Source organism: Salmo salar, chromosome ssa13, assembly GCF_905237065.1.
Source record: "Salmo salar chromosome ssa13, Ssal_v3.1, whole genome shotgun sequence".
Classification (NCBI taxonomy): Eukaryota; Metazoa; Chordata; class Actinopteri; order Salmoniformes; family Salmonidae; genus Salmo; species Salmo salar.
The window spans coordinates 92,261,116-92,274,354 of NC_059454.1; the positions used below are offsets into that span (position 1 = coordinate 92,261,116).

The window sequence follows — 13,239 nt, forward strand, 5'->3', positions numbered from 1 at the left end:
TGACTTCTCTTGGTACTAGAGAATCAGCATCATTGTATTATCAGTACTTGGTGCTTTCAAGACAACTGTGTATGTTTTTTTTGCGTAGAGATTCCCATTGGTTGATTCTGATGATGCATTCAAAGTCTGTAATTCAGAGCTCATCTTTCTACAATGAGTCAAGTGAAATTTCTGAGTTCTGCGTTGTCTCTAGCATCAGCATCATTCCACATCTTTGTAGTGTATTGATTGAGTTTGTCATGTCTGTTTTTGGAGATCCTGTGTGTGTGTGTGTGTGTGTGTGTGTGTGTGTATATGACATTTTTGTTTAAAATACCTGTATATTTTTGCATGAACATTCAACGGTTTTTCTTTATTTTTACTATTTTCTACATTGTAGAATAATAGTGAAGACACAAACTATAAAACAACACATGGAATCATGTAGTAACCAAATAGTGTTAAATACATCTAAATATATTTGAGATTCTTCAAATAGCCACCCTTTGCCTTGACAGCTTTGCACACTCTTGACATTCTCTCAGCCAGCTTCACTTGGACTGCTTATTCAACAGGCTTGAAGGAGTTCCCACATATTCTGAGCACTTGTTGGCTGCTTTTCCTTCACTCTGAGGTCTGACTCATCCCAAACCATCTCAATTTGGTTGAGGTCGGGGGATTGTGGAGGCCAGGTCATCTGATGCAGCACTACCATCACTCTCTTTCTTGTTCAAATAGCCCTTACACAGCGTGGAGGTGTGTTGGGTCATTGTCCTGTTGAAAAACAAATGATAGTCTCACTAAGCCCAAACCAAATGGGATGGCGTATCGCTGTGGTAGCCATGTTGGTTAAGTGTACCTTGAATTCTAAATAAATCAGTGTCACCTGCAAAGCACCGCCATAACATAACACCTCCTCCTCCATACTTTACGGTTGGAAATACACATGCGGAGATCATCCGTTCACCCACACTGCGTCTCACAAGGACATGGCGGTTGAAACCAAAAATCTCCAATTTGGACCCCAGACCGAAGGACAAATTTCCACCTTTCTAATGTCCATTGCTCATGTTTCTTGGCCCAAGCAAGTCTCTTCTTCTTATTGGTGTCCTTTACTAGTGGTTTCTTTGCAGCAATTCAACCATGAAGGCCTGATTCACGCAGTCTCCCTGAACAGTTTATGTTGAGATGTGTCTGTTACTTGAACTCTGTGAAGTATTTATTTGGGCTGCAATCTGAGGTGCAGTTAACTCTAATGAACTTATCCTCTGCAGCAGAGGTAACTCTGGGTCTTCCTTTCCTGTGGCAGTCCTCATGAGAGCTAGTTTCATCATAGCGACCAATGGTGGAAAAAGTACCAAGTTGTCATACTTAAGTAAAGGTATCATAATTGAAAATGACTGAAGTGAAAGTTAAGCAAACCAGCACCATATATATATATATTTTTTAATTTACGGATAGCCAGGGGCACACTCCAACCCTCAGACATAGTTTACAAACAAAGCATGTGTTTAGTGAGTATGCCAGATCAGAGTCAGTAGGGATGACCAGGGATGTTCTCTTGATAAGTGTGAATTAGACAATTTTCCTGTCCTGCTAAGTATTCAAAATGTAACGACTACTTTTGGGTGTCAAGGAAAATGTATGGAGTGTAAAATACATACTTTTCTTTAATGTAGTGAAGTAAAATTATAAAGTTGTAAAAAGTAAAGTACTGATACCTAAAGAATACCTAAAGAAAGTAATACCTAAAGAAAGTAAGTAGTACTTTCATGTATTTATACTTAAGTACATTACGTCACTGAAATCAACAACAAATTCACCATACATTTATTTTAAAAGGTGAATACAGAATTTTCATACCAGCCTTTCTCGCTTCCCTCCAGGAAAGAAAGCCTGCACTTTTGACCTGGATGCCATCTTTTGAGCAGACCCAAAGAATGTCAAGAGAGGAGTCAGGAGAAGAGTCAGCAAGTATTAGGTTTGTGACAAATAGCTAAGTGCCTTTTTACTCAGTTTTAGGATAGCTCCAAACAGAGAGACAGCTCCCTCACCCAGGTAACACACACAATCCATCCTAACTGACCAATTACTTTTACATGCTCTGAGTTAAAATAACTGGGTGGGAGGTTCATTCAAATGCACTGGATTTTGTATTTAATGGATCCCCATTAGCTGTTGCTAAGGCAACAGCTACTCTTCCTGGGGTCTGCGCAAAACATAAAACGTGACATAATACAGAACATTAAAAACAAGAACAGCTCAAGGACAGAACTACATACATTTAAGAACCAAGTGTTGTTATTACCAGTATGTGTGATTGGCTGGATTATTATAACCCATGGGACTCTATCACCCACTACCAAGCAGGAAGAAGGAGAGCGGCGGCATCAGTCACTCGGACTCCGAGCTCATCGGCCCCTCAGTTCCCCAACATCTGACTGGTCAGGAGGAGGATGCTGACTTGGTGGGTCCACCACTACCACCAGGGTACAGAGAAAGTACAGCAGACGATGATGAGGATATGCAGATGACAAAGATGATGTAAGTCTGTTTGTTTCTATTTTGAACAAAAGGAAATGACTAAACGTTTTACATTAGATTTCCTTGAGTTTAAAAAACTTCCACTCCCATACTGTTGCTAAACTACTTCTTAAGTACATACATTTACATAAGCAGGCCAAGTATATTCATACTGATGATCTTCACACGTTTCAGTCTGCAACACTGAACATTCTACAGTCATAAAAGCAGCATCATTATTTTAGTGTTGTGTTCTTACTACATTATACCACCAGAGGGTAGCACAGTCTTTTAATTTTTTACCTTTATTTGACTATGACATCCAAACCTGGGCCAATTGTGCACCGCCCCTTTTTTTTACTAGGCAAGTCAGTTAATAACAAATTCTTATTTTCAATGATGGTCTAGGAACAGTGGGTTAACTGCCTTGTTCAGGGGCAGAACGACAGATTTTTACCTTGCCAGCCTAGGGATTCGATTTTGAAACCTTCCGGTTACTAGTCCAACGCTCTAACCACTAGGCTACCTGCCACCCTATGGGACTCCCAATCATGGCCAGTTGTGATACAGCCTGGAATCGAACCAGGGTCTGTAGTGACGCCTCTAGCACTGAGATGCAGTGCCTTAGACCACTGCGCCACTTGGGAGCAAAGTCTTAGCATTGCCTGAGACAAGCTTTATTGTTCCATTTTACACAATGGTCTTGAGTCGACCCAGTGCAATCTAGGTTTACTGGTTCTTCACAATGAATCATGGGGAGCAAGAGTTGGCTTTCTCACACCAAGCTCCTGATAAAACCATAATAAAAAGCCATCGTTTTAAAGTATGTAGGCCACCGAAAGGCACCGACCAGACACTTGGCCACATGGTTTTCTCCTTAAAAAAGCATTCTCTCTCATCTCCTCCTCTCACTCTCTGAGTAGTAAATGTCTCTTTGCTGTGTGTGCGATATGGGTGATGTAGCCCATAGTGTTGTCACGATAACAGTATCACTATACCAGGAAGCAAAGAAAAATTAACAGTACTAATGTTGGAAAAAAACAGCCTTATATTGTCACCCAGAGTCACATTTGTGTCTTTTCCAAGCTATATCACACAATATTGTACCAAAATTGGTTTAAAAGAATATAATCTGCTTCGTGTTTTCTTTTTTGCCAAGGAAAATCTGTTATCGTGACAACACTAATAGCCTAGACACCTAGCGTTCTCAGGGCAGGTGTGATTTGATGGTGGCCTGTGACAGGTAATAACACAGCCCTCAGGCCAAACCTAGACCTCCCATTGGGTGCAGGTGTACCTAGTGGGCACTGCTTTGGTAGAAAACCAGCCTGTAATTTTACCTTTATTTAACTAGGCAAGTCAGTTAAGAACAAATTCTTAATTTCAATGACGGCCTAGGAACAGTGGGTTAACTGCCTTGTTCAGAACAACAGATTTTTATCTTGTCAGCTCAGGGATTCAATCTTGCAACATTTCAGTTACTAGTCCAACACTCTAACCACTAGGCTACTTGCCGCCCCAGGTAACCTAACATATCACACAGCCCACTAAAGCTGAAATATCGTGTTTGACAGAGTGCCAGGCAGCCCACTCCACCACCAACCACCACCACACATGTATGACAGTCAACTTCTTCTCTCTCAGAATCCAGTGAAAAAGATTCCAGACAATCATGAGATCACTCTGCAGCATGGCTCCAAAAACAGTAATATTTCCCTACTTTCCTCCCTTTTAAACCCCCTCTATATTTATTAACTGCCAACGGCTGAGCTGGAGCGAGCTTTCCCTGAAATGTATTAGCAGAACTATACGCCATATTTAGCCTGATTACAGAGCCATCCATTAGCCTTTGCGGTCACTGACACACTGGGCCATATTTGGAGAGCCGTGCAAAGCCCACTGTTCCTCCCTTCATGGCCTGCAGGGCTCACACTAATGTTAGGGTCTTCTCCTCAACGAGGAACCTTGATTGGTTCACTGTTGACTCTTTCTCTAAAGGAAATCCAGTGAGTGATTCCTGCACTGTGTTCAAGTCCCTGGAGATAGGAAACCACTTTATTTAACAATGGTCCCCATCCCTGAGCTTATTGCTTCCCACACGAAAATGTCTCTGGCCCCTCTACCCCCTGCTGTGTTAATGCGGTTTGATATTGACCTGAATTGCTATCTGCACTTTGGGAGAGTAGTTATGTGCGTGCTCCGTGTTGTATGCGTGTGCAGCTTAGTGGGTAACAGTTCAGCAAACAGATTGGTATTGTGAAGGGGTTGCTGGTGTAGCTATATACCAATCTTTGGGCTCATTTGAACCCTCCACTCTCCTTTTGTTGATGGAAAGAAGAAACCCAACTATGTCTAGTGCAGCCAAGGTGTGTTCCATTCTCCTGCCCAGCCTGATGGGCTTTTCATTGTGTTGAGTCTGAGGGACTGGACAGAGGGAGACCTAGACCTAGACATCTCCACTTTCTGTCTGTATAATAGCAGTTTACATTGTTTGTGAGATTAGACATATAACTATAATCTGAGTTTTGATTTTCGGAAGTTGCTTTCATTTAATTTAGCTCATCTAATTTGTAAACATTTCAACTGTATTAAATAGTAACTTTTTTCATTTCCACCAAAAAATGTACAACCTTCAAAATAAACTAATTTCTTCTCTTTCTTGTGCTGTAAGTGTCGAGACGATGCGTTAAATCCCAGACGAAGCTTTAGCGTTCTTATAGATGCAACAGAAAAACAATGTATTCCTTTGAGCCCATTTCAGCCATTACCGGGGTGTGTTTGAGTGGTCATTACAAACATTTCCACAATTATAACATTAACAGGAAAAAAACGACAGGCACAAGCAAGAGTATGAAAGAGTCGCAGAGGTAAAATGAAAGCAATCAATCCAGCAATATTTAAGTGACAAGTGGATTTTGCATCCCTCAAACACAGGAAATAGATGGTTGAAAAAGAAGATCTTCAGGGGGGCGGGGCATGTGCACTGCATCTCTCTATGATGTGTGTTGTCACGGTTCCTGTTTTAAAACTGCTTCAGGATTTAAAGCTGTTATTTATATAAAACGTTACTGGATTTTTGCAACCCTACACAGGAATGAAGTAAAAAGCTTTGCCTTTGTCATCCTCTCACTTTGTGTCCCCTCTCAGGGACCAGATCAGGTCCCTACAATACAGCATCCCCGGTGATGTCATCCTGGTGGTCTCTGGGAATGCCCAGGCCAAGGTGTTGGACTGAGACGGGTTCCCGGTCATAGTGTCCCAAGGGAGACCAGTACATTGTGGACATGGCTAACACCAAGGTATGCTCTCATCTCCTACTCTCAAATATGTGCTCCCTCTGTAGCTGAGCACTGTAGTTTTGAGATCCACAAAGTGGGTGCGGAAGAGTTGATCATTTTATTGCTATCTGTAAATAAGGACAAACCCCTTGTTACCGACAACCTGGATGGTAAATTGCTGAGGTTGGTAGCGGAATACATTGTGACTCCTGTTTGCCACATCTTCAATTTAAGCCTAGAAGACAGTGTGCCCTCAGACATGGAGGGAGGCAAAGGTCATTCCGCTACCCAAACAGCCAACCAATCAGCCTGTTACAAGTGCTTAGCAAACTTTTGGAAAAAAATTGTGTTTGATCAAATACAAAGTTATTTTACAGAAAACAAATCAACAACAGACTTTCAGCATGCTTATAGGGAAGGGCTGTCAACATGCTCGGCATTGACACAAATGACTGATGATTGGCTTTAAGAAATTGATAGTAAGAAGACTGTGGGAGCTGTTTTGCTAGACTTCAGTGTAGCTTTTGATGTCATTGATCATAACCTATTGCTGAAAAAAACATAGGTGTTATGGATTTGTATCCTCTACCTTATTATGGATAGCGCATTACCTATCTAATAGAACAGTGTTTTCGTTATTGGAAGCCTCTCATGCAAATTCAGTTGAGTGTGGTGTACCGCAGGGCAGCCGGCTATGGCCATTACTGCTTTCTGTTTTTACAAGTGACCTTCCACTGACCTTGAATAAAGCCTGTGTGTCTATGTATCCTGACGACTCAACAGTATACACATCGGCTGCAACACTAAAATAAATAACTGAGACACTTAACATAGAGCGCCCGTCAGTTTTAGAATGGGTAACTAGCAATAGGCTGGTGCTAAATATCTCAGAAAATGAAAAGCATAATTTTGGGGACAAATCATTCGCTCAACACTAAACCTTGTTTAGGTCTATTATTGAATAATATGGCTATTGAACAAGTTGAGACTAAACTGCTGGGTGTAACCTGAGATAGCAAACTTTCATAGTTAAAACATATAGACTCAATAGTTGCTAAAATGGGAAGAGGCCTGTCCATGATAGGGCGTTGCTCTGCCTTCTTGACATCTCAGTCAACCAGACAGGTCGTACAGGCCTTAGTTTTGTCGCACCTGGACAACTGCTTAGCTGTGTGGTCATGTGCGGAAAATAAGGACATAGGTTAATTGCAGTTGGTGCAGAACAAGCAGCACGTATCGCACTTAGATGTACACGGAGGGAAAGTGTCAGTAACATGAGATTGACTGCATCACTATTGGTGGCAGGTAACCTAGTGGTTAGAGCATTGGGCCTGTAACTCAGAGTTGCTGGTTCGAAACCCCAAGCTGACAAGGCTCTGCCGGTGTGCCCTTAGGCAAGGCACTTAACCCTAATTGCTCCTGTAACATGCTGACCAGACTGCTCGCGTGTGTCCGCTATCACGTGCATGTTGATTTTGCCCACCCACACCAGACGTGGTCAGGACACGTAGGTTGAAATATCAAAACAAATTCTGAACCAACTATATTAATTTGGGGACAGGTCAAATAGCAAACATTTATGGCAATTTATCTAGTCATCTTGCTGTTGCTAGCTAATTTGTCCTGGGATATAAACATTGGTTTGTTATTTTACCTGAAATGCACAAGGTTCTCTACTCCGACAATTAATTTCTATAATCTCTCCTCCTTCAGGCTTCTTCTTTGGATTTTATACGGTGGTTGGCAACCCACTTTAAGGTGCATTACCACCACCAACTGGACTGGAGTGTGGACCTCAGTTCATCTTTCAATCACCCACGTGGGTATATGCTCCAAAAAAACTATGAGGAGATGGGAGAGGCGGGACTTGCAGCGTCACAAATAGGAGCAAGTTCTATTTTAGCGCCTGGCTACGCAGATGCTCGTGAGCAGTGTGGGTGCAATGATTGAATAACATGTATGTGTACATTTATTTTGCAGCGGGCGGTGTGGTTATCGTGTAAGTCGCTCTGGATAAGAGTGTCTGCTAAATGACTCAAATGTAAATGTGTTGAAGGTACTGAACTGTTTGTTCAAGTTGGCACACAGTTTGGACACTCATCGGTACAACACAAGACATGCAACCAGAGGTCTCTTCACAATCCCCACAATCCCTAGCAATGAAAACAATTATAAAAAAACAGATAAAAGAACACCTTACTGCACAAAGGGGACAGTGAAGAGAGACAGCCATTTTATGTCTTGTATTGTAATTTGCATTGTACTATGTATTCAACCTAGATGGTGTATGTACTGATATGTAGGCTATGTTTGATGTTTTAAATTGATGTATTTCAGTCCTTGTTCTGTACTATGCATTATGTCATGTTTCATGTGGATCCCAGGAAGATGAGCTGATACTTTTGCAGAGGCTAATGGGGATCCTAATAAATACCAAAAACTGAGAAGGGAAGATCAAAATCCATCAGATGCCCCCTATCTGTGGCCACTGAAGCAAGCTTTTGGGGACTAGGCCTAGCTTTGTATCAGTGATGACTCCTGCACTGTGCTCTCTCAGGGTAGTACTGCAGCTGCAGGTTAGTTTGTTTATGGGGGTAATGATGTATACTGTACTTACAGCTGGGAGAGGGTGAGAACAATCACAACTAGTTCATCACGTGGTGACCGACCACTGACCAGGGTTGCGTTCATTCAATACATCTAGGGTGAACTGTTTTGCTGCTTAAAAGGCCATTATTGACTGTCCATTTGCAGAGCATGTTCTGCATGGTGGCTGGTCAATAACCATCCCGGGTAGCTGCGATGCCACTTGCTTACCTAATGAGAATGATGTGGTAGAGATGACTTCCCCAGTAGGAGAACTGTGTTATGTTGACTGTAGCTGGGTGTCTCTCTACATTCCTGTGGATCCCTGCTCCATTGGGGCTGTAACTGGCAGCAGGCTTCTGGTTAGTGAAGATCTGCAGTGGACAGTTAAAGGTGACCCAGCTAATGTCCAAAACAAATTTTCTCACATCACTACATCACCACCACACGCGCACTAGTCTCGCTCTTTCTCCCTCACTCTCTTCTGTGCTCCGTCACTCGCACAACACCTACCAATACTTTTCTGCTGTCTCTCACACTGTACACACACACACACACACACACACACACACAATCTAAAGCAGAGGAGAGAACTTTAGACATCTCTGGCGTTGTGTTGTGTGACAAAACGACACATTTTAGATTGGCCTTTATTTGCTCCCAGCAAAAGGTGCACCTGTGTAATGACCATGCTGTTTAATCAGCTTCTATCTTGCCAAAGGAGAAATGCTCACTAACAGGGGTGTGAACAAATTTGTGCACACAAATTGGGAGAAATAAGATTTTTGTACGTATGGAACATTTCTGGGGTCTTTTATTTCAGCTCATGAAAAATGGGACCAAGACTTTACATGTTGCTTTGATATTTTTGTTCACTATATAAATTGTGCTTTCCTGTATTATACTTATGCAAAAAAATATATTATATTCATATATGCTTGGATGTCGAAAACTAGATAGAAAGTATGTAGAAATGATATTTTCAAATAACTGCCCCTTTTCTGGCCTGCAAATTGCTTTTGACTAACAAATCTGTCCTGAAAAAATCAGTGCTGCCCTCGAGCCAATTTTGAAATCCTGCTGTGGCCCTCGAGCCAACACTACTGTCTACCCCTGCTCTAGGCCCACGTTTGTTTTTTGGAGATTGTGGAGAAGGACCAGAGGCTGGCTAGGCACAGTTATCTCAGGCTGCTATGCAAGGCTTCTGTCTGTAAAGCTGTCCAGTTGTGTTTTGAGTTTGATCTGTTTATGTCCAGATTCCTGTGTGGTACTGGTAACTGGGTATAATAACTATTTTAATGCCTCCCAGTCCCTTCCTCTGACTGCTAAGAGCATTGGTCTATTGGCCTCATGTTATGGGCAATTATGAAGTGCTTTGAAAGGCTGGTCATGACACACATCAACACCATCCCAGACACCCTAGACCCACTCCAATACGCGTACCGCCCCAACAGATCCACAGAGGACGCAATCTCAATTGCACTTCATACTGCCCTCTCCCACCTGGACAAGAGGGTATACAACTATGTGATAATGCTGTTCATAGACTACAGTTTAGCATTCAACACCATAGTCCCCGCCAAGCTCATCACCAAGCTCATCACCAAGGGACCCTGGGATTGAACACATCCCTCTGAAACTGGATCCTGGACTTTCTGACGGGCTGTCGCCAGGTACTGATAGGCAACATCACCTACACCACACTGACCCTCAACGCGGGGGCCCCTCAGGGGTGTGTGCTGTCCCCTCCTGTACTCCCTGTTCACTCACGAGTGGGTGGCCACACACGACTCCTAACTCCAAGTGTACTGACGGTACAACGGTGGTGGGCCTGATCACCGACGGCGATGAGTCAACCTACAGGGAGGAGGTCAGAGACTTAGCAGTGTGGTGCCAGGACAACAACCTCCCCTCAACGTCAGTAAGACCAAGGAGCTGATCATGGACTATAGGAGAAAGAGGGGAGAGCGCGTCCACATCGACGGGGCTGTTGTGCAGCGGGTCGAGAGCTTCAAGTTCTTTGGCGTCCACATCACATTACGACCTAATATGGTCCACACACACTCACAGAGTCATGAAGAGGGCACAGCAGGCAATGCCTTTCCCCCCCAGAGGCTGAAAATATTTGGCATGGGCCCTCATCCTCCAAAAGTTCTACAGCTGCACCTTCGAGAGCATCTTGACTGCACAGCGCTACAGAGGGTGGTGTGAACAGCCCAATACATCACTGGAGCCGAACTCCCTGCCATCCAGGACCTCTATATGAGGTGGTGTCAGAGGAAGGCCTGAAAAATGGCCAAATACTCCAGCCACCCAAGCCATAGACTGTTCACTCTGCTACCGTCCGGCAAACAAATCAATTCAAATTGGTCACATAAACGTGATTAGCAGATGTTATTGCGGGTGTAGCGAAATTCTTGTGCTTCTAGCTCCGACATTGTAGTAATATCTAACAAGTAATATCTAACAAATTACACAACATATACCCAATACACACATCTAAGTAGGAATGAATTAAGACTATATACATTTGGACGAATGACGTCAGAGCGGAACGGACTAATATACAGTAGAATAGTATAGAATACAGTATATACATATGAGATGAGTAATGCCAGATATGTAAACATTATTAAGTGAATGAGATACCGTAGAATAGTATAGAAAACAGTATATACATATGAGATGAGTAATGCAAGATGTGTAAACATTATTAAGTGAATGAGATACCGTAGAATAGTATAGAAAACAGTATATGTCACGTCCTGACCAGCAGAGGGCGTAATTGTGTTAGTCTTGGTCAGGATGTGGCAGGTGGTTTGTGTTTGTTAAATGTTGTGTGGGTGATTGGACTCCCAATTGAAGGCAGGTGTGTTGAGTTGCCTTTGATTGGGAGTCCTATATAGGAGTGTGTGTTTTTCTTTGGGGTTGTGGGTAGTTGTTTGTGATCACTGCTTGTTTAGCCTGTCACACTGTTGCCGTCGTGAGTATTGTTTTGTTGGTTTTCATGTGGATGCTCTACTTGTTTCTCATCAATAAACATGAGTATCCACATTCCCGCTGCGCCTTGGTCCATTCCTAACGACGGTTGTTACGATATACATATGAGATGAGTAATCCAAGATGTGTAAACATTATTAAGTGAATGCGATACCGTAGAATAGTATAGAAAACAGTATATACATATGAGATGAGTAATGCCAGATATGTAAACATTATTAAAGTGACTAGTGTTCCATTTCTTAAAGTGGCTCTAACCAGAATATAAAGAGGAGTGGGAGGCCCTGGTGCACAACTAAGCAAGAGGACAAGTACATTAGAGTGTCTAGTTTGAGAAGTAGACGCCTCACAAATCCTCAACTGGCAGCTTCATTAAATAGTACCCGAAAAACACCAGTGACTCTGGGATACTGGCCTTCTAGGCAGAGTTGCAATATAAAAAGCCATATCACAGACTGGCTAATAGAAGGCCAGCATCCTGGAGTCGCCTTTTCACTGTTAACGTTGAGACTGGTGTTTTGCAAATGCGAAAATGGAGGAAAACTCGCCTCCCTGCGGACCTGGCATCCTTTCACTCCCTCCTCTCTACATTCTCCTCTTCTGTCTCTGCTGCTAAAGCCACTTTCTACCACTCTAAATTCCAAGCATCTGCCTCTAACCCTAGGAAGCTCTTTGCTACCTTCTCCTCCCTCCTGAATCCTCCTCCCCCCCCCCCTCCTCCCTCTCTGCGGATGACTTCGTCAACCATTTTGAAAAGAAGGTTGATGATATCCGATCCTCGTTTGCTAAGTCAAACGACACCGCTGGTCCTGCTCACACTGCCCTACCCTGTGCTTTGACCTCTTTCTCCCCTCGCTCTCCAGATGAAATCTCGCGTCTTGTGACGGCCGGCCGCCCAACAACCTGCCCACTTGACCCTATCCCCTCCTCTCTTCTCCAGACCATTTCCGGAGACCTTCTCCCCTACCTCACCTCGCTCATCAACTCATCCTTGACCGCTGGCTACGTCCCTTCCGTCTTCAAGAGAGCGAGAGTTGCACCCCTTCTGAAAAAACCTACACTCGATCCCTCCGATGTCTCCAACGACAGACCAGTATCCCTTCTTTCATGTCTCTCCAAAACTCTTGAACGTGCCGTCCTTGGCCAGCTCTCCTGCTATCTCTCTCAGAATGACCTTCTTGATCCTAATCAGTCAGGTTTCAAGACTGGGCATTCAACTGAGACTGCTCTTCTCTGTGTCACGGAGGCTCTCCGCACTGCTAAAGCTAACTCTCTCTCCTCTGCTCTCATCCTTCTAGACCTATCTGCTGCCTTTGATACTGTGAACCATCAGATCCTCCTCTCCACCCTCTCCGAGTTGGGCATCTCCGGCGCGGCCCACGCTTGGGTTGCGTCCTACCTGACAGGTCGCTCCTACCAGGTGGCGTGGCGAGAATCTGTCTCCGCACCATGCGCTCTCACCACTGGTGTCCCCCAGGGCTCTGTTCTAGGCCCTCTCCTATTCTCGCTATACACCAAGTCACTTGGCTCTGTCATATCCTCACATGGTCTCTCCTATCATTGCTATGCAGACGACACACAATTAATCTTCTCCTTTCCCCCTTCTGATAACCAGGCGGCGAATCGCATCTCTGCATGTCTGTCAGACATATCAGTGTGGATGACGGATCACCAGCTCAAGCTGAACCTCGGCAAGACGGAGCTGCTCTTCCTCCCGGGGAAGGACTGCCTGTTCCATGATCTCGCCATCACGGTTGACAACTCCCTTGTGTCCTCCTCCCAGAGTGCTAAGAACCTTGGCGTGATCCTGGACAACACCCTGTCGTTCTCCACTAACATCAAGGCGGTGACCCGATCCTGTAGGTTCATGCTC

General features: G+C 43.9%; 1 pseudogene; it reads left to right on the forward strand.

Annotated features, from left to right (window-relative positions):
- Positions 1 to 2,320: 2,320 nt before the first annotated feature.
- The window catches only part of LOC106568246 (WD repeat-containing protein 70-like), an 85,137-nt pseudogene continuing 74,218 nt past the window's right edge, over positions 2,321 to 13,239 (forward strand).